General features: G+C 49.2%; 10 non-coding genes across 10 annotated transcripts; all 10 read right to left on the bottom strand.

Moving 5' to 3' along the window:
• Positions 1-839: 839 nt before the first annotated feature.
• On the bottom strand, positions 840-959 carry trnal-caa (transfer RNA leucine (anticodon CAA)). The gene is made up of 2 exons: positions 922-959; positions 840-885 (listed from the first exon to the last, which is right to left on the bottom strand). It is a non-coding gene; the product is annotated as a tRNA-Leu (tRNA).
• Positions 960-2,776: 1,817 nt separating this feature from the next.
• trnal-caa (transfer RNA leucine (anticodon CAA)) lies at positions 2,777-2,896 on the bottom strand. The gene is made up of 2 exons: positions 2,859-2,896; positions 2,777-2,822 (listed from the first exon to the last, which is right to left on the bottom strand). It is a non-coding gene; the product is annotated as a tRNA-Leu (tRNA).
• Positions 2,897-4,713: 1,817 nt separating this feature from the next.
• Positions 4,714-4,833, bottom strand: trnal-caa (transfer RNA leucine (anticodon CAA)). The gene is made up of 2 exons: positions 4,796-4,833; positions 4,714-4,759 (listed from the first exon to the last, which is right to left on the bottom strand). It is a non-coding gene; the product is annotated as a tRNA-Leu (tRNA).
• Positions 4,834-6,646: 1,813 nt separating this feature from the next.
• trnal-caa (transfer RNA leucine (anticodon CAA)) lies at positions 6,647-6,766 on the bottom strand. Its single transcript has 2 exons — positions 6,729-6,766; positions 6,647-6,692 (listed from the first exon to the last, which is right to left on the bottom strand). It is a non-coding gene; the product is annotated as a tRNA-Leu (tRNA).
• Positions 6,767-8,559: 1,793 nt separating this feature from the next.
• On the bottom strand, positions 8,560-8,679 carry trnal-caa (transfer RNA leucine (anticodon CAA)). Its single transcript has 2 exons — positions 8,642-8,679; positions 8,560-8,605 (listed from the first exon to the last, which is right to left on the bottom strand). It is a non-coding gene; the product is annotated as a tRNA-Leu (tRNA).
• Positions 8,680-10,472: 1,793 nt separating this feature from the next.
• trnal-caa (transfer RNA leucine (anticodon CAA)) lies at positions 10,473-10,592 on the bottom strand. The gene is made up of 2 exons: positions 10,555-10,592; positions 10,473-10,518 (listed from the first exon to the last, which is right to left on the bottom strand). It is a non-coding gene; the product is annotated as a tRNA-Leu (tRNA).
• A 1,817-nt stretch (positions 10,593-12,409) lies between these two features.
• trnal-caa (transfer RNA leucine (anticodon CAA)) lies at positions 12,410-12,529 on the bottom strand. Its single transcript has 2 exons — positions 12,492-12,529; positions 12,410-12,455 (listed from the first exon to the last, which is right to left on the bottom strand). It is a non-coding gene; the product is annotated as a tRNA-Leu (tRNA).
• Positions 12,530-16,297: 3,768 nt separating this feature from the next.
• On the bottom strand, positions 16,298-16,417 carry trnal-caa (transfer RNA leucine (anticodon CAA)). Its single transcript has 2 exons — positions 16,380-16,417; positions 16,298-16,343 (listed from the first exon to the last, which is right to left on the bottom strand). It is a non-coding gene; the product is annotated as a tRNA-Leu (tRNA).
• A 1,785-nt stretch (positions 16,418-18,202) lies between these two features.
• Positions 18,203-18,322, bottom strand: trnal-caa (transfer RNA leucine (anticodon CAA)). The gene is made up of 2 exons: positions 18,285-18,322; positions 18,203-18,248 (listed from the first exon to the last, which is right to left on the bottom strand). It is a non-coding gene; the product is annotated as a tRNA-Leu (tRNA).
• A 1,751-nt stretch (positions 18,323-20,073) lies between these two features.
• On the bottom strand, positions 20,074-20,193 carry trnal-caa (transfer RNA leucine (anticodon CAA)). Its single transcript has 2 exons — positions 20,156-20,193; positions 20,074-20,119 (listed from the first exon to the last, which is right to left on the bottom strand). It is a non-coding gene; the product is annotated as a tRNA-Leu (tRNA).
• Between the last annotated feature and the right edge of the window lie 596 nt (positions 20,194-20,789).

The following is a 20,789-nucleotide window of genomic DNA, read 5'->3' as shown; positions in this document are numbered from 1 at the left end:
ACACACTCTCTCTCCTTCACACAAACACACACTCTCTCTCTCACACACACGCCCACAGGCACACACAATCTCACACACACACACCTCTCTCTCTCACACACACACACACTCTCTCTCACACGCACACAAACACATGCTAACACACACACGCTCTCTCCTTCACACACACACACAAACACACACACACTCACAGGCACACACAATCTCTCTTTATCTCTCTGACACACACACACACAATCTCTCTCTCTCACACACACAAACACAATCAGGTCAGGAGCTGAGTGACCCTGGGGGAACCCAAACTGGGAGTCACTGAGCAGGTGCTGCTTGATAGCACTGTTGGTGAGCCCTTCCATCACTTTACCGAGGATTGGGAACAGATGGATGGGAGAGGAATTGGCTGAGTTGGATTTGTCCTGCTTTTTATGTCCAGGACATACCTGGATAATTTCCCACATGGCCAGGTCGATCCCAGTGTTGTCACTGTCCTGGGAGAACTTGGCTGGAGGAAGGGCATGTTGTGGAGCAGCAGCCTTCAGGAGCAGTGCCAGAGCACAGAGCCTTTGCAGTGTCCAGTGTCTCTGGATCTGACACGGAGTGAATGGAATTGTTGGAAGAATGGTGTCTGTGATGGTGGGGAGCACAGGGGGAGACTGAGTAAGATCATCCGGTGGGCACTTGCGGCTGAAGATTGTTGTAAAAGCCTCAGCCTTATCTTTGATAGTGACAGGTTGGACTCTTCCATCTTTGTGAAGGGGGAGCGACTCCTCTCCAAGAAGCTGTGAAATGTGGGGGCAGTGTGTGGGTGTGGGAAGGTTTGTTTGGGGAAAAGGGAAGAATGTCAGGAGTGGGATTTGAACCCACGCCCCTAGAAAGGGACCAGAATTCACAAGCCCAGATGCAGAGCAAGGACTAACACTCCTTGAGTCTGGCGCCTTAGACCACTCGGCCATCCTGACAAGCTGCTGCAGATGCCTTTCCAGATGTCTTTCTCACTCTGTACAATTAGTCACCTTGCTCTTGTGCAGACACAAAATGCAATTCCGCATTTCTGCAGCTCCCTTGCATTCACACTCAGCAACAATCCCTCATACACAGTCTCACTCTCGCACACACACACTCTCTCTCACATGCACACGCACACACACTCTCTATCTGTCTCTCACACACACACTCTCTCTCTCACATGCACGCACAAACACACTCTCTCCCTCTCATACACACAAATTCTCCCTTTCTCTGTCTCTCTCACACACACACTCTCACTCACACACACACACTTCTCCCTCTTACACACACACAGACACACGCACTCTCTCACACACACACTATCTCACACACACACTCTTTCTCACACACACCAACAAATTCTTCCTCTCTCTCTCTCAGACACACGCAAACACACTCTTGCAGACATACACATACAAATTCTCTCTCTCTCACACGCACCCACTCTCACTCACACACACACATACACGCACATACACACACACATTCTCTCTCTCTCGCACACACATTCTCTCTCTCTCAAACACACTCTCTCTCACACACACACATTCTTTCACTCTCTCACACACAAAGACACATGCACACTCTCTCTTACACACACACACGCACACTCTGTCTCTCTCACACACATACACACTCTGTCTCTCTCAAACACACCTACAAATTCTCCCTCTCTGTTTCTCACACACACACATGCCCACACACTCATATACACACTCACACCCTCTCTCTCTCAAACACACATATACACATACATACTCTCACTCACACACACACAGACAGACACAAACACACACTCTCAGACACATACTCACACACATTCTCTCACTCTCACACACACAAACACACACACGTACACGCTGCCTCTCTTGCGCTCACACACACACATGCACTCTCTCTCACACACACACACGCTAACATACACACTCTCTCTCCTTCACACAAACACACACTCTCTCTCTCACACACACGCCCACAGGCACACACAATCTCACACACACACACCTCTCTCTCTCACACACACACACACTCTCTCTCACACGCACACAAACACATGCTAACACACACAGGCTCTCTCCTTCACACACACACACAAACACACACACACTCACAGGCACACACACAATCTTTATCTCTCACACACACACACACACACAATCTCTCTCTCTCTCGCACACACACACACAAACACAATCAGGTCAGGAGCTGAGTGACCCTGGGGGAAGCCAACCTGGGTGTCACTGAGCAGGTGCTGCTTGATAGCCCTGTTGCTGAGCCCTTCCATCACTTTACCGAGGATTGGGAACAGATGGATGGGAGAGGAATTGGCTGAGTTGGATTTGTCCTGCTTTTTATGTCCAGGACATACCTGGATAATTTCCCACATGGCCAGGTCGATCCCAGTGTTGTAACTGTCCTGGGAGAACTTGGCTGGAGGAAGGGCATGTTGTGGAGTAGCAGCCTTCAGGATCAGTGCCAGAGCACAGAGCCTTTGCAGTGTCCAGTGTCTCTTGATCTGACACGGAGTGAATGGAATTGTTGGAAGAATGGTGTCTGTGATGGTGGGGAGCACAGGGGGAGACTGAGTAAGATCATCCGGTGGGCACTTGCGGCTGAAGATTGTTGTAAAAGCCTCAGCCTTATCTTTGAAAGTGACAGGTTGGACTCTTCCATCTTTGTGAAGGGGGAGCGACTCCTCTCCAAGAAGCTGTGAAATGTGGGGGCAGTGTGTGGGTGTGGGAAGGTTTGTTTGGGGAAAAGGGAAGAATGTCAGGAGTGGGATTTGAACCCACGCCCCTAGAAAGGGACCAGAATTCACAAGCCCAGATGCAGAGCAAGGACTAACACTCCTTGAGTCTGGCGCCTTAGACCACTCGGCCATCCTGACAAGCTGCTGCAGATGCCTTTCCAGATGTCTTTCTCACTCTGTACAATTAGTCACCTTGCTCTTGTGCAGACACAAAATGCAATTCCGCATTTCTGCAGCTCCCTTGCATTCACACTCAGCAACAATCCCTCATACACAGTCTCACTCTCGCACACACACACTCTCTCTCACATGCACACGCACACACACTCTCTATCTGTCTCTCACACACACACTCTCTCTCTCACATGCACGCACAAACACACTCTCTCCCTCTCATACACACAAATTCTCCCTTTCTCTGTCTCTCTCACACACACACTCTCACTCACACACACACACTTCTCCCTCTTACACACACACAGACACACGCACTCTCTCACACACACACTATCTCACACACACACTCTTTCTCACACACACCAACAAATTCTTCCTCTCTCTCTCTCAGACACACGCAAACACACTCTTGCAGACATACACATACAAATTCTCTCTCTCTCACACGCACCCACTCTCACTCACACACACACATACACGCACATACACACACACATTCTCTCTCTCTCGCACACACATTCTCTCTCTCTCAAACACACTCTCTCTCACACACACACATTCTTTCACTCTCTCACACACAAAGACACATGCACACTCTCTCTTACACACACACACACACACTCTGTCTCTCTCACACACATACACACTCTGTCTCTCTCAAACACACCTACAAATTCTCCCTCTCTGTTTCTCACACACACACATGCCCACACACTCATATACACACTCACACCCTCTCTCTCTCAAACACACATATACACATACATACTCTCTCTCACACACACACAGACAGACACAAACACACACTCTCAGACACATACTCACACACATTCTCTCACTCTCACACACAAAAACACACACACGTACACGCTGCCTCTCTTGCGCTCACACACACACATGCACTCTCTCTCACACACACACACGCTAACATACACACTCTCTCTCCTTCACACAAACACACACTCTCTCTCTCACACACACGCCCACAGGCACACACAATCTCACACACACACACCTCTCTCTCTCACACACACACACACTCTCTCTCACACGCACACAAACACATGCTAACACACACACGCTCTCTCCTTCACACACACACACAAACACACACACACTCACAGGCACACACACAATCTTTATCTCTCACACACACACACACACACAATCTCTCTCTCTCTCGCACACACACACACAAACACAATCAGGTCAGGAGCTGAGTGACCCTGGGGGAAGCCAACCTGGGTGTCACTGAGCAGGTGCTGCTTGATAGCCCTGTTGGTGAGCCCTTCCATCACTTTACCGAGGATTGGGAACAGATGGATGGGAGAGGAATTGGCTGAGTTGGATTTGTCCTGCTTTTTATGTCCAGGACATACCTGGATAATTTCCCACATGGCCAGGTCGATCCCAGTGTTGTAACTGTCCTGGGAGAACTTGGCTGGAGGAAGGGCATGTTGTGGAGTAGCAGCCTTCAGGATCAGTGCCAGAGCACAGAGCCTTTGCAGTGTCCAGTGTCTCTTGATCTGACACGGAGTGAATGGAATTGTTGGAAGAATGGTGTCTGTGATGGTGGGGAGCACAGGGGGAGACTGAGTAAGATCATCCGGTGGGCACTTGCGGCTGAAGATTGTTGTAAAAGCCTCAGCCTTATCTTTGAAAGTGACAGGTTGGACTCTTCCATCTTTGTGAAGGGGGAGCGACTCCTCTCCAAGAAGCTGTGAAATGTGGGGGCAGTGTGTGGGTGTGGGAAGGTTTGTTTGGGGAAAAGGGAAGAATGTCAGGAGTGGGATTTGAACCCACGCCCCTAGAAAGGGACCAGAATTCACAAGCCCAGATGCAGAGCAAGGACTAACACTCCTTGAGTCTGGCGCCTTAGACCACTCGGCCATCCTGACAAGCTGCTGCAGATGCCTTTCCAGATGTCTTTCTCACTCTGTACAATTAGTCACCTTGCTCTTGTGCAGACACAAAATGCAATTCCGCATTTCTGCAGCTCCCTTGCATTCACACTCAGCAACAATCCCTCATACACAGTCTCACTCTCGCACACACACACTCTCTCTCACATGCACACGCACACACACTCTCTATCTGTCTCTCACACACACACTCTCTCTCTCACATGCACGCACAAACACACTCTCTCCCTCTCATACACACAAATTCTCCCTTTCTCTGTCTCTCTCACACACACACTCTCACTCACACACACACACTTCTCCCTCTTACACACACACAGACACACGCACTCTCTCACACACACACTATCTCACACACACACTCTTTCTCACACACACCAACAAATTCTTCCTCTCTCTCTCTCAGACACACGCAAACACACTCTTGCAGACATACACATACAAATTCTCTCTCTCTCACACGCACCCACTCTCACTCACACACACACATACACGCACATACACACACACATTCTCTCTCTCTCGCACACACATTCTCTCTCTCTCAAACACACTCTCTCTCACACACACACATTCTTTCACTCTCTCACACACAAAGACACATGCACACTCTCTCTTACACACACACACGCACACTCTGTCTCTCTCACACACATACACACTCTGTCTCTCTCAAACACACCTACAAATTCTCCCTCTCTGTTTCTCACACACACACATGCCCACACACTCATATACACACTCACACCCTCTCTCTCTCAAACACACATATACACATACATACTCTCACTCACACACACACAGACAGACGCAAACACACACTCTCAGACACATACTCACACACATTCTCTCACTCTCACACACACAAACACACACACGTACACGCTGCCTCTCTTGCGCTCACACACACACATGCACTCTCTCTCACACACACACACGCTAACATACACACTCTCTCTCCTTCACACAAACACACACTCTCTCTCTCACACACACGCCCACAGGCACACACAATCTCACACACACACACCTCTCTCTCTCACACACACACACACTCTCTCTCACACGCACACAAACACATGCTAACACACACACGCTCTCTCCTTCACACACACACACAAACACACACACACTCACAGGCACACACACAATCTTTATCTCTCACACACACACACACACACAATCTCTCTCTCTCACACACACACACAAACACAATCAGGTCAGGAGCTGAGTGACCCTGGGGGAAGCCAAACTGGGTGTCACTGAGCAGGTGCTGCTTGATAGCACTGTTGGTGAGCCCTTCCATCACTTTACCGAGGATTGGGAACAGATGGATGGGAGAGGAATTGGCTGAGTTGGATTTGTCCTGCTTTTTATGTCCAGGACATACCTGGATAATTTCCCACATGGCCAGGTCGATCCCAGTGTTGTCACTGTCCTGGTAGAACTTGGCTGGAGGAAGGGCATGTTGTGGAGCAGCAGCCTTCAGGAGCAGTGCCAGAGCACAGAGCCTTTGCAGTGTCCAGTGTCTCTTGATCTGACACGGAGTGAATGGAATTGTTGGAAGAATGGTGTCTGTGATGGTGGGGAGCACAGGGGGAGACTGAGTAAGATCATCCGGTGGGCACTTGCGGCTGAAGATTGTTGTAAAAGCCTCAGCCTTATCTTTGATAGTGACAGGTTGGACTCTTCCATCTTTGTGAAGGGGGAGCGACTCCTCTCCAAGAAGCTGTGAAATGTGGGGGCAGTGTGTGGGTGTGGGAAGGTTTGTTTGGGGAAAAGGGAAGAATGTCAGGAGTGGGATTTGAACCCACGCCCCTAGAAAGGGACCAGAATTCACAAGCCCAGATGCAGAGCAAGGACTAACACTCCTTGAGTCTGGCGCCTTAGACCACTCGGCCATCCTGACAAGCTGCTGCAGATGCCTTTCCAGATGTCTTTCTCACTCTGTACAATTAGTCACCTTGCTCTTGTGCAGACACAAAATGCAATTCCGCATTTCTGCAGCTCCCTTGCATTCACACTCAGCAACAATCCCTCATACACAGTCTCACTCTCGCACACACACACTCTCTCTCACATGCACACGCACACACACTCTCTATCTGTCTCTCACACACACACTCTCTCTCTCACATGCACGCACAAACACACTCTCTCCCTCTCATACACACAAATTCTCCCTTTCTCTGTCTCTCTCACACACACACTCTCACTCACACACACACACTTCTCCCTCTTACACACACACAGACACACGCACTCTCTCACACACACACTATCTCACACACACACTCTTTCTCACACACACCAACAAATTCTTCCTCTCTCTCTCTCAGACACACGCAAACACACTCTTGCAGACATACACATACAAATTCTCTCTCACTCACACACACACATACACGCACATACACACACACATTCTCTCTCTCTCGCACACACATTCTCTCTCTCAAACACACTCTCTCTCACACACACACATTCTTTCACTCTCTCACACACAAAGACACATGCACACTCTCTCTTACACACACACACGCACACTCTGTCTCTCTCACACACATACACACTCTGTCTCTCTCAAACACACCTACAAATTCTCCCTCTCTGTTTCTCACACACACACATGCCCACACACTCATATACACACTCACACCCTCTCTCTCTCAAACACACATATACACATACATACTCTCACTCACACACACACAGACAGACACAAACACACACTCTCAGACACATACTCACACACATTCTCTCACTCTCACACACACAAACACACACACGTACACGCTGCCTCTCTTGCGCTCACACACACACATGCACTCTCTCTCACACACACACACGCTAACATACACACTCTCTCTCCTTCACACAAACACACACTCTCTCTCTCACACACACGCCCACAGGCACACACAATCTCACACACACACACCTCTCTCTCTCACACACACACACACTCTCTCTCACACGCACACAAACACATGCTAACACACACACGCTCTCTCCTTCACACACACACACAAACACACACACACTCACAGGCACACACACAATCTTTATCTCTCACACACACACACACACACACAATCTCTCTCTCTCACACACACACACAAACACAATCAGGTCAGGAGCTGAGTGACCCTGGGGGAAGCCAAACTGGGTGTCACTGAGCAGGTGCTGCTTGATAGCACTGTTGGTGAGCCCTTCCATCACTTTACCGAGGATTGGGAACAGATGGATGGGAGAGGAATTGGCTGAGTTGGATTTGTCCTGCTTTTTATGTCCAGGACATACCTGGATAATTTCCCACATGGCCAGGTCGATCCCAGTGTTGTCACTGTCCTGGTAGAACTTGGCTGGAGGAAGGGCATGTTGTGAAGCAGCAGCCTTCAGGAGCAGTGCCAGAGCACAGAGCCTTTGCAGTGTCCAGTGTCTCTTGATCTGACACGGAGTGAATGGAATTGTTGGAAGAATGGTGTCTGTGATGGTGGGGAGCACAGGGGGAGACTGAGTAAGATCATCCGGTGGGCACTTGCGGCTGAAGATTGTTGTAAAAGCCTCAGCCTTATCTTTGAAAGTGACAGGTTGGACTCTTCCATCTTTGTGAAGGGGGAGCGACTCCTCTCCAAGAAGCTGTGAAATGTGGGGGCAGTGTGTGGGTGTGGGAAGGTTTGTTTGGGGAAAAGGGAAGAATGTCAGGAGTGGGATTTGAACCCACGCCCCTAGAAAGGGACCAGAATTCACAAGCCCAGATGCAGAGCAAGGACTAACACTCCTTGAGTCTGGCGCCTTAGACCACTCGGCCATCCTGACAAGCTGCTGCAGATGCCTTTCCAGATGTCTTTCTCACTCTGTACAATTAGTCACCTTGCTCTTGTGCAGACACAAAATGCAATTCCGCATTTCTGCAGCTCCCTTGCATTCACACTCAGCAACAATCCCTCATACACAGTCTCACTCTCGCACACACACACTCTCTCTCACATGCACACGCACACACACTCTCTATCTGTCTCTCACACACACACTCTCTCTCTCACATGCACGCACAAACACACTCTCTCCCTCTCATACACACAAATTCTCCCTTTCTCTGTCTCTCTCACACACACACTCTCACTCACACACACACACTTCTCCCTCTTACACACACACAGACACACGCACTCTCTCACACACACACTATCTCACACACACACTCTTTCTCACACACACCAACAAATTCTTCCTCTCTCTCTCTCAGACACACGCAAACACACTCTTGCAGACATACACATACAAATTCTCTCTCACTCACACACACACATACACGCACATACACACACACATTCTCTCTCTCTCGCACACACATTCTCTCTCTCAAACACACTCTCTCTCACACACACACATTCTTTCACTCTCTCACACACAAAGACACATGCACACTCTCTCTTACACACACACACGCACACTCTGTCTCTCTCACACACATACACACTCTGTCTCTCTCAAACACACCTACAAATTCTCCCTCTCTGTTTCTCACACACACACATGCCCACACACTCATATACACACTCACACCCTCTCTCTCTCAAACACACATATACACATACATACTCTCACTCACACACACACAGACAGACACAAACACACACTCTCAGACACATACTCACACACATTCTCTCACTCTCACACACACAAACACACACACGTACACGCTGCCTCTCTTGCGCTCACACACACACATGCACTCTCTCTCACACACACACACGCTAACATACACACTCTCTCTCCTTCACACAAACACACACTCTCTCTCTCACACACACGCCCACAGGCACACACAATCTCACACACACACACCTCTCTCTCTCACACACACACACACTCTCTCTCACACGCACACAAACACATGCTAACACACACACGCTCTCTCCTTCACACACACACACAAACACACACACACTCACAGGCACACACACAATCTTTATCTCTCACACACACACACACACACACAATCTCTCTCTCTCACACACACACACAAACACAATCAGGTCAGGAGCTGAGTGACCCTGGGGGAAGCCAAACTGGGTGTCACTGAGCAGGTGCTGCTTGATAGCACTGTTGGTGAGCCCTTCCATCACTTTACCGAGGATTGGGAACAGATGGATGGGAGAGGAATTGGCTGAGTTGGATTTGTCCTGCTTTTTATGTCCAGGACATACCTGGATAATTTCCCACATGGCCAGGTCGATCCCAGTGTTGTCACTGTCCTGGTAGAACTTGGCTGGAGGAAGGGCATGTTGTGAAGCAGCAGCCTTCAGGAGCAGTGCCAGAGCACAGAGCCTTTGCAGTGTCCAGTGTCTCTTGATCTGACACGGAGTGAATGGAATTGTTGGAAGAATGGTGTCTGTGATGGTGGGGAGCACAGGGGGAGACTGAGTAAGATCATCCGGTGGGCACTTGCGGCTGAAGATTGTTGTAAAAGCCTCAGCCTTATCTTTGAAAGTGACAGGTTGGACTCTTCCATCTTTGTGAAGGGGGAGCGACTCCTCTCCAAGAAGCTGTGAAATGTGGGGGCAGTGTGTGGGTGTGGGAAGGTTTGTTTGGGGAAAAGGGAAGAATGTCAGGAGTGGGATTTGAACCCACGCCCCTAGAAAGGGACCAGAATTCACAAGCCCAGATGCAGAGCAAGGACTAACACTCCTTGAGTCTGGCGCCTTAGACCACTCGGCCATCCTGACAAGCTGCTGCAGATGCCTTTCCAGATGTCTTTCTCACTCTGTACAATTAGTCACCTTGCTCTTGTGCAGACACAAAATGCAATTCCGCATTTCTGCAGCTCCCTTGCATTCACACTCAGCAACAATCCCTCATACACAGTCTCACTCTCGCACACACACACTCTCTCTCACATGCACACGCACACACACTCTCTATCTGTCTCTCACACACACACTCTCTCTCTCACATGCACGCACAAACACACTCTCTCCCTCTCATACACACAAATTCTCCCTTTCTCTGTCTCTCTCACACACACACTCTCACTCACACACACACACTTCTCCCTCTTACACACACACAGACACACGCACTCTCTCACACACACACTATCTCACACACACACTCTTTCTCACACACACCAACAAATTCTTCCTCTCTCTCTCTCAGACACACGCAAACACACTCTTGCAGACATACACATACAAATTCTCTCTCTCTCACACGCACCCACTCTCACTCACACACACACATACACGCACATACACACACACATTCTCTCTCTCTCGCACACACATTCTCTCTCTCTCAAACACACTCTCTCTCACACACACACATTCTTTCACTCTCTCACACACAAAGACACATGCACACTCTCTCTTACACACACACACACACACTCTGTCTCTCTCACACACATACACACTCTGTCTCTCTCAAACACACCTACAAATTCTCCCTCTCTGTTTCTCACACACACACATGCCCACACACTCATATACACACTCACACCCTCTCTCTCTCAAACACACATATACACATACATACTCTCTCTCACACACACACAGACAGACACAAACACACACTCTCAGACACATACTCACACACATTCTCTCACTCTCACACACAAAAACACACACACGTACACGCTGCCTCTCTTGCGCTCACACACACACATTCACTCTCTCTCACACACACACACGCTAACATACACACTCTCTCTCCTTCACACAAACACACACTCTCTCTCTCACACACACGCCCACAGGCACACACAATCTCACACACACACACCTCTCTCTCTCACACACACACACACTCTCTCTCACACGCACACAAACACATGCTAACACACACACGCTCTCTCCTTCACACACACACACAAACACACACACACTCACAGGCACACACACAATCTTTATCTCTCACACACACACACACACACAATCTCTCTCTCTCTCGCACACACACACACAAACACAATCAGGTCAGGAGCTGAGTGACCCTGGGGGAAGCCAACCTGGGTGTCACTGAGCAGGTGCTGCTTGATAGCCCTGTTGGTGAGCCCTTCCATCACTTTACCGAGGATTGGGAACAGATGGATGGGAGAGGAATTGGCTGAGTTGGATTTGTCCTGCTTTTTATGTCCAGGACATACCTGGATAATTTCCCACATGGCCAGGTCGATCCCAGTGTTGTAACTGTCCTGGGAGAACTTGGCTGGAGGAAGGGCATGTTGTGGAGTAGCAGCCTTCAGGATCAGTGCCAGAGCACAGAGCCTTTGCAGTGTCCAGTGTCTCTTGATCTGACACGGAGTGAATGGAATTGTTGGAAGAATGGTGTCTGTGATGGTGGGGAGCACAGGGGGAGACTGAGTAAGATCATCCGGTGGGCACTTGCGGCTGAAGATTGTTGTAAAAGCCTCAGCCTTATCTTTGAAAGTGACAGGTTGGACTCTTCCATCTTTGTGAAGGGGGAGCGACTCCTCTCCAAGAAGCTGTGAAATGTGGGGGCAGTGTGTGGGTGTGGGAAGGTTTGTTTGGGGAAAAGGGAAGAATGTCAGGAGTGGGATTTGAACCCACGCCCCTAGAAAGGGACCAGAATTCACAAGCCCAGATGCAGAGCAAGGACTAACACTCCTTGAGTCTGGCGCCTTAGACCACTCGGCCATCCTGACAAGCTGCTGCAGATGCCTTTCCAGATGTCTTTCTCACTCTGTACAATTAGTCACCTTGCTCTTGTGCAGACACAAAATGCAATTCCGCATTTCTGCAGCTCCCTTGCATTCACACTCAGCAACAATCCCTCATACACAGTCTCACTCTCGCACACACACACTCTCTCTCACATGCACACGCACACACACTCTCTATCTGTCTCTCACACACACACTCTCTCTCTCACATGCACGCACAAACACACTCTCTCCCTCTCATACACACAAATTCTCCCTTTCTCTGTCTCTCTCACACACACACTCTCACTCACACACACACACTTCTCCCTCTTACACACACACAGACACACGCACTCTCTCACACACACACTATCTCACACACACACTCTTTCTCACACACACCAACAAATTCTTCCTCTCTCTCTCTCAGACACACGCAAACACACTCTTGCAGACATACACATACAAATTCTCTCTCTCTCACACGCACCCACTCTCACTCACACACACACATACACGCACATACACACACACATTCTCTCTCTCTCGCACACACATTCTCTCTCTCTCAAACACACTCTCTCTCACACACACACATTCTTTCACTCTCTCACACACAAAGACACATGCACACTCTCTCTTACACACACACACGCACACTCTGTCTCTCTCACACACATACACACTCTGTCTCTCTCAAACACACCTACAAATTCTCCCTCTCTGTTTCTCACACACACACATGCCCACACACTCATATACACACTCACACCCTCTCTCTCTCAAACACACATATACACATACATACTCTCACTCACACACACACAGACAGACGCAAACACACACTCTCAGACACATACTCACACACATTCTCTCACTCTCACACACACAAACACACACACGTACACGCTGCCTCTCTTGCGCTCACACACACACATGCACTCTCTCTCACACACACACACGCTAACATACACACTCTCTCTCCTTCACACAAACACACACTCTCTCTCTCACACACACGCCCACAGGCACACACAATCTCACACACACACACCTCTCTCTCTCACACACACACCACACACACACACTCTCTCTCACACGCACACAAACACATGCTAACACACACACGCTCTCTCCTTCACACACACACACAAACACACACACACTCACAGGCACACACACAATCTTTATCTCTCACACACACACACACACACAATCTCTCTCTCTCTCACACACACACACACAAACACAATCAGGTCAGGAGCTGAGTGACCCTGGGGGAAGCCAAACTGGGTGTCACTGAGCAGGTGCTGCTTGATAGCCCTGTTGGTGAGCCCTTCCATCACTTTACCGAGGATTGGGAACAGATGGATGGGAGAGGAATTGGCTGAGTTGGATTTGTCCTGCTTTTTATGTCCAGGACATACCTGGATAATTTCCCACATGGCCAGGTCGATCCCAGTGTTGTAACTGTCCTGGGAGAACTTGGCTGGAGGAAGGGCATGTTGTGGAGCAGCAGCCTTCAGGAGCAGTGCCAGAGCACAGAGCCTTTGCAGTGTCCAGTGTCTCTTGATCTGACACGGAGTGAATGGAATTGTTGGAAGAATGGTGTCTGTGATGGTGGGGAGCACAGGGGGAGACTGAGTAAGATCATCCGGTGGGCACTTGCGGCTGAAGATTGTTGTAAAAGCCTCAGCCTTATCTTTGAAAGTGACAGGTTGGACTCTTCCATCTTTGTGAAGGGGGAGCGACTCCTCTCCAAGAAGCTGTGAAATGTGGGGGCAGTGTGTGGGTGTGGGAAGGTTTGTTTGGGGAAAAGGGAAGAATGTCAGGAGTGGGATTTGAACCCCCGCCCCTAGAAAGGGACCAGAATTCACAAGCCCAGATGCAGAGCAAGGACTAACACTCCTTGAGTCTGGCGCCTTAGACCACTCTGCCATCCGGACAAGCTGCTGCAGATGCCTTTCCAGATGTCTTTCTCACTCTGTACAATTAGTCACCTTGCTCTTGTGCAGACACAAAATGCAATTCCGCATTTCTGCAGCTCCCTTGCATTCACACTCAGCAACAATCCCTCATACACAGTCTCACTCTCGCACACACACACTCTCTCTCACATGCACACGCACACACACTCTCTATCTGTCTCTCACACACACACTCTCTCTCTCACATGCACACACAAACACACTCTCTCCCTCTCATACACACAAATTCTCCCTTTCTCTGTCTCTCTCACACACACACTCTCACTCACACACACACACTTCTCCCTCTTACACACACACAGACACACGCACTCTCTCACACACACACTATCTCACACACACACTCTTTCTCACACACACCAACAAATTCTTCCTCTCTCTCTCTCAGACACACGCAAACACACTCTTGCAGACATACACATACAAATTCTCTCTCTCTCACACGCACCCACTCTCACTCACACACACACATACACGCACATACACACACACATTCTCTCTCTCTCGCACACACATTCTCTCTCTCTCAAACACACTCTCTCTCACACACACACATTCTTTCACTCTCTCACACACAAAGACACATGCACACTCTCTCTTCCACACACACACGCACACTCTGTCTCTCTCACACACATACACACTCTGTCTCTCTCAAACACACCTACAAATTCTCCCTCTCTGTTTCTCACACACACACATGCCCACACACTCATATACACACTCACACCCTCTCTCTCTCAAACACACATATACACATACATACTCTCACTCACACACACACAGACAGACACAAACACACACTCTCAGACACATACTCACACACATTCTCTCACTCTCACACACACAAACACACACACGTACACGCTGCCTCTCTTGCGCTCACACACACACATGCACTCTCTCTCACACACACACACGCTAACATACACACTCTCTCTCCTTCACACAAACACACACTCTCTCTCTCACACACACGCCCACAGGCACACACAATCTCACACACACACACCTCTCTCTCTCACACACACACCACACACACACACTCTCTCTCACACGCACACAAACACATGCTAACACACACACGCTCTCTCCTTCACACACACACACAAACACACACACACTCACAGGCACACACACAATCTTTATCTCTCACACACACACACACACACAATCTCTCTCTCTCACACACACACACAAACACAATCAGGTCAGGAGCTGAGTGACCCTGGGGGAAGCCAAACTGGGTGTCACTGAGCAGGTGCTGCTTGATAGCACTGTTGGTGAGCCCTTCCATCACTTTACCGAGGATTGGGAACAGATGGATGGGAGAGGAATTGGCTGAGTTGGATTTGTCCTGCTTTTTATGTCCAGGACATACCTGGATAATTTCCCACATGGCCAGGTCGATCCCAGTGTTGTCACTGTCCTGGTAGAACTTGGCTGGAGGAAGGGCATGTTGTGGAGCAGCAGCCTTCAGGAGCAGTGCCAGAGCACAGAGCCTTTGCAGTGTCCAGTGTCTCTTGATCTGACACGGAGTGAATGGAATTGTTGGAAGAATGGTGTCTGTGATGGTGGGGAGCACAGGGGGAGACTGAGTAAGATCATCCGGTGGGCACTTGCGGCTGAAGATTGTTGTAAAAGCCTCAGCCTTATCTTTGAAAGTGACAGGTTGGACTCTTCCATCTTTGTGAAGGGGGAGCGACTCCTCTCCAAGAAGCTGTGAAATGTGGGGGCAGTGTGTGGGTGTGGGAAGGTTTGTTTGGGGAAAAGGGAAGAATGTCAGGAGTGGGATTTGAACCCACGCCCCTAGAAAGGGACCAGAATTCACAAGCCCAGATGCAGAGAAAGGACTAACACTCCTTGAGTCTGGCGCCTTAGACCACTCGGCCATCCTGACAAGTTGCTGCAGATGCCTTTCCAGATGTCTTTCTCACTCTGTACAATTAGTCACCTTGCTCTTGTGCAGACACAAAATGCAATTCCGCATTTCTGCAGCTCCCTTGCATTCACACTCAGCAACAATCCCTCATACACAGTCTCACTCTCGCACACACACACTCTCTCTCACATGCACACGCACACACACTCTCTATCTGTCTCTCACACACACACTCTCTCTCTCACATGCACGCACAAACACACTCTCTCCCTCTCATACACACAAATTCTCCCTTTCTCTGTCTCTCTCACACACACACTCTCACTCACACACACACACTTCTCCCTCTTACACACACACAGACACACGCACTCTCTCACACACACACTATCTCACACACACACTCTTTCTCACACACACCAACAAATTCTTCCTCTCTCTCTCTCAGACACACGCAAACACACTCTTGCAGACATACACATACAAATTCTCTCTCTCTCACACGCACCCACTCTCACTCACACACACACATACACGCACATACACACACACATTCTCTCTCTCTCGCACACACATTCTCTCTCTCTCAAACACACTCTCTCTCACACACACACATTCTTTCACTCTCTCACACACAAAGACACATGCACACTCTCTCTTACACACACACACGCACACTCTGTCTCTCTCACACACATACACACTCTGTCTCTCTCAAACACACCTACAAATTCTCCCTCTCTGTTTCTCACACACACACATGCCCACACACTCATATACACACTCACACCCTCTCTCTCTCAAACACACATATACACATACATACTCTCACTCACACACACACAGACAGACACAAACACACACTCTCAGACACATACTCACACACATTCTCTCACTCTCACACACACAAACACACACACGTACACGCTGCCTCTCTTGCGCTCACACACACACATGCACTCTCTCTCACACACACACACGCTAACATACACACTCTCTCTCCTTCACACAAACACACACTCTCTCTCTCACACACACGCCCACAGGCACACACAATCTCACACACACACACCTCTCTCTCTCACACACACACAAACACATGCTAACACACACACGCTCTCTCCTTCACACACACACACAAACACACACACACTCACAGGCACACACACAATCTTTATCTCTCACACACACACACAATCTCTCTCTCTCATACACACACACAAACACAATCAGGTCAGGAGCTGAGTGACCCTGGGGGAAGCCAAACTGGGTGTCACTGAGCAGGTGCTGCTTGATAGCACTGTTGGTGAGCCCTTCCATCACTTTACCGAGGATTGGGAACAGATGGATGGGAGAGGAATTGGCTGAGTTGGATTTGTCCTGCTTTTTATGTCCAGGACATACCTGGATAATTTCCCACATGGCCAGGTCGATCCCAGTGTTGTCACTGTCCTGGGAGAACTTGGCTGGAGGAAGGGCATGTTGTGGAGCAGCAGCCTTCAGGAGCAGTGCCAGAGCACAGAGCCTTTGCAGTGTCCAGTGTCTCTTGATCTGACACGGAGTGAATGGAATTGTTGGAAGAATGGTGTCTGTGATGGTGGGGAGCACAGGGGGAGACTGAGTAAGATCATCCGGTGGGCACTTGCGGCTGAAGATTGTTGTAAAAGCCTCAGCCTTATCTTTGATAGTGACAGGTTGGACTCTTCCATCTTTGTGAAGGGGGAGCGACTCCTCTCCAAGAAGCTGTGAAATGTGGGGGCAGTGTGTGGGTGTGGGAAGGTTTGTTTGGGGAAAAGGGAAGAATGTCAGGAGTGGGATTTGAACCCACGCCCCTAAAAAGGGACCAGAATTCACAAGCCCAGATGCAGAGAAAGGACTAACACTCCTTGAGTCTGGCACCTTAGACCACTCGGCCATCCTGACAAGCTGCTGCAGATGTCCTTCCAGATGTCTTTCTCACTCTGTACAATTAGTCACCTTGCTCTTGTGCAGACACAAAATGCAATTCCGCATTTCTGCAGCTCCCTTGCATTCACACTCAGCAACAATCCCTCATACACAGTCTCACTCTCGCACACACACACTCTCTCTCACATGCACACGCACACACACTCTCTATCTGTCTCTCACACACACACTCTCTCTCTCACATGCACGCACAAACACACTCTCTCCCTCTCATACACACAAATTCTCCCTTTCTCTGTCTCTCTCACACACACACTCTCACTCACACGCACACACTTCTCCCTCTTACACACACACAGACACACGCACTCTCTCACACACACACTATCTCACACACACACTCTTTCTCACACACACCAACAAATTCTTCCTCTCTCTCTCTCAGACACACGCAAACACACTCTTGCAGACATACACATACAAATTCTCTCTCTCTCACACGCACCCACTCTCACTCACACACACACATACACGCACATACACACACACATTCTCTCTCTCTCGCACACACATTCTATCTCTCTCAAACACACTCTCTATCACACACACACATTCTTTCACTCTCTCACACACAAAGACACATGCACACTCTCTCTTACACACACACACGCACACTCTGTCTCTCTCACACACATACACACTCTGTCTCTCTCAAACACACCTACAAATTCTCCCTCTCTGTTTCTCACACACACACATGACCACACACTCATATACACACTCACACCCTCTCTCTCTCAAACACATATACACATACATACTCTCTCTCACACACACTCTCACTCACACACACACAGGCAGACACAAACACACACTCTCAGACACATACTCACACACATTCTCTCACTCTCACACACACAAACACACACACGTACACGCTGCCTCTCTTGCGCTCACACACACACATGCACTCTCTCTCACACACACACACGCTAACATACACACTCTCTCTCCTTCACACAAACACACACTCTCCCTCTCACACACACGCCCACAGGCACACACAATCTCACACCTCTCTCTCTCACACACACACACAAACACACACACACTCACAGGCACACACACAATCTTTATCTCTCACACACACACACACACAATCTCTCTCTCTCACACACACACACAAACACAATCAGGTCAGGAGCTGAGTGACCCTGGGGGAAGCCAAACTGGGTGTCACTGAGCAGGTGCTGCTTGATAGCACTGTTGGTGAGCCCTTCCATCACTTTACCGAGGATTGGGAACAGATGGATGGGAGAGGAATTGGCTGAGTTGGATTTGTCCTGCTTTTTATGTCCAGGACATACCTGGATAATTTCCCACATGGCCAGGTCGATTCCAGTGTTGTCACTGTCCTGGTAGAACTTGGCTGGAGGAAGGGCATGTTGTGGAGCAGCAGCCTTCAGGAGCAGTGCCAGAGCACAGAGCCTTTGCAGTGTCCAGTGTCTCTTGATCTGAGACGGAGTGAATGGAATTGTTGGAAGAATGGTGTCTGTGATGGTGGGGAGCACAGGGGGAGACTGAGTAAGATCATCCGGTGGGCACTTGCGGCTGAAGATTGTTGTAAAAGCCTCAGCCTTATCTTTGAAAGTGACAGGTTGGACTCTTCCATCTTTGTGAAGGGGGAGCGACTCCTCTCCAAGAAGCTGTGAAATGTGGGGGCAGTGTGTGGGTGTGGGAAGGTTTGTTTGGGGAAAAGGGAAGAATGTCAGGAGTGGGATTTGAACCCACGCCCCTAGAAAGGGACCAGAATTCACAAGCCCAGATGCAGAGCAAGGACTAACACTCCTTGAGTCTGGCGCCTTAGACCACTCGGCCATCCTGACAAGCTGCTGCAGATGCCTTTCCAGATGTCTTTCTCACTCTGTACAATTAGTCACCTTGCTCTTGTGCAGACACAAAATGCAATTCCGCATTTCTGCAGCTCCCTTGCATTCACACTCAGCAACAATCCCTCATACACAGTCTCACTCTCGCACACACACACTCTCTCTCACATGCACACGCACACACACTCTCTATCTGTCTCTCACACACACACTCTCTCTCTCACATGCACACACAAACACACTCTCTCCCTCTCATACACACAAATTCTCCCTTTCTCTGTCTCTCTCACACACACACTCTCACTCACACACACACACTTCTCCCTCTTACACACACACAGACACACGCACTCTCTCACACACACACTATCTCACACACACACTCTTTCTCACACACACCAACAAATTCTTCCTCTCTCTCTCTCAGACACACGCAAACACACTCTTGCAGACATACACATACAAATTCTCTCTCTCTCACACGCACCCACTCTCACTCACACACACACATACACGCACATACACACACACATTCTCTCTCTCTCGCACACACATTCTCTCTCTCTCAAACACACTCTCTCTCACACACACAC

Source organism: Chiloscyllium punctatum, chromosome 17 (genome assembly GCF_047496795.1).
Source record: "Chiloscyllium punctatum isolate Juve2018m chromosome 17, sChiPun1.3, whole genome shotgun sequence".
NCBI classification, from domain to species: domain Eukaryota; kingdom Metazoa; phylum Chordata; class Chondrichthyes; order Orectolobiformes; family Hemiscylliidae; genus Chiloscyllium; species Chiloscyllium punctatum.
Note: the sequence above shows the minus strand (reverse complement) of the source record. Positions and strands in the feature narration are given on the sequence as shown.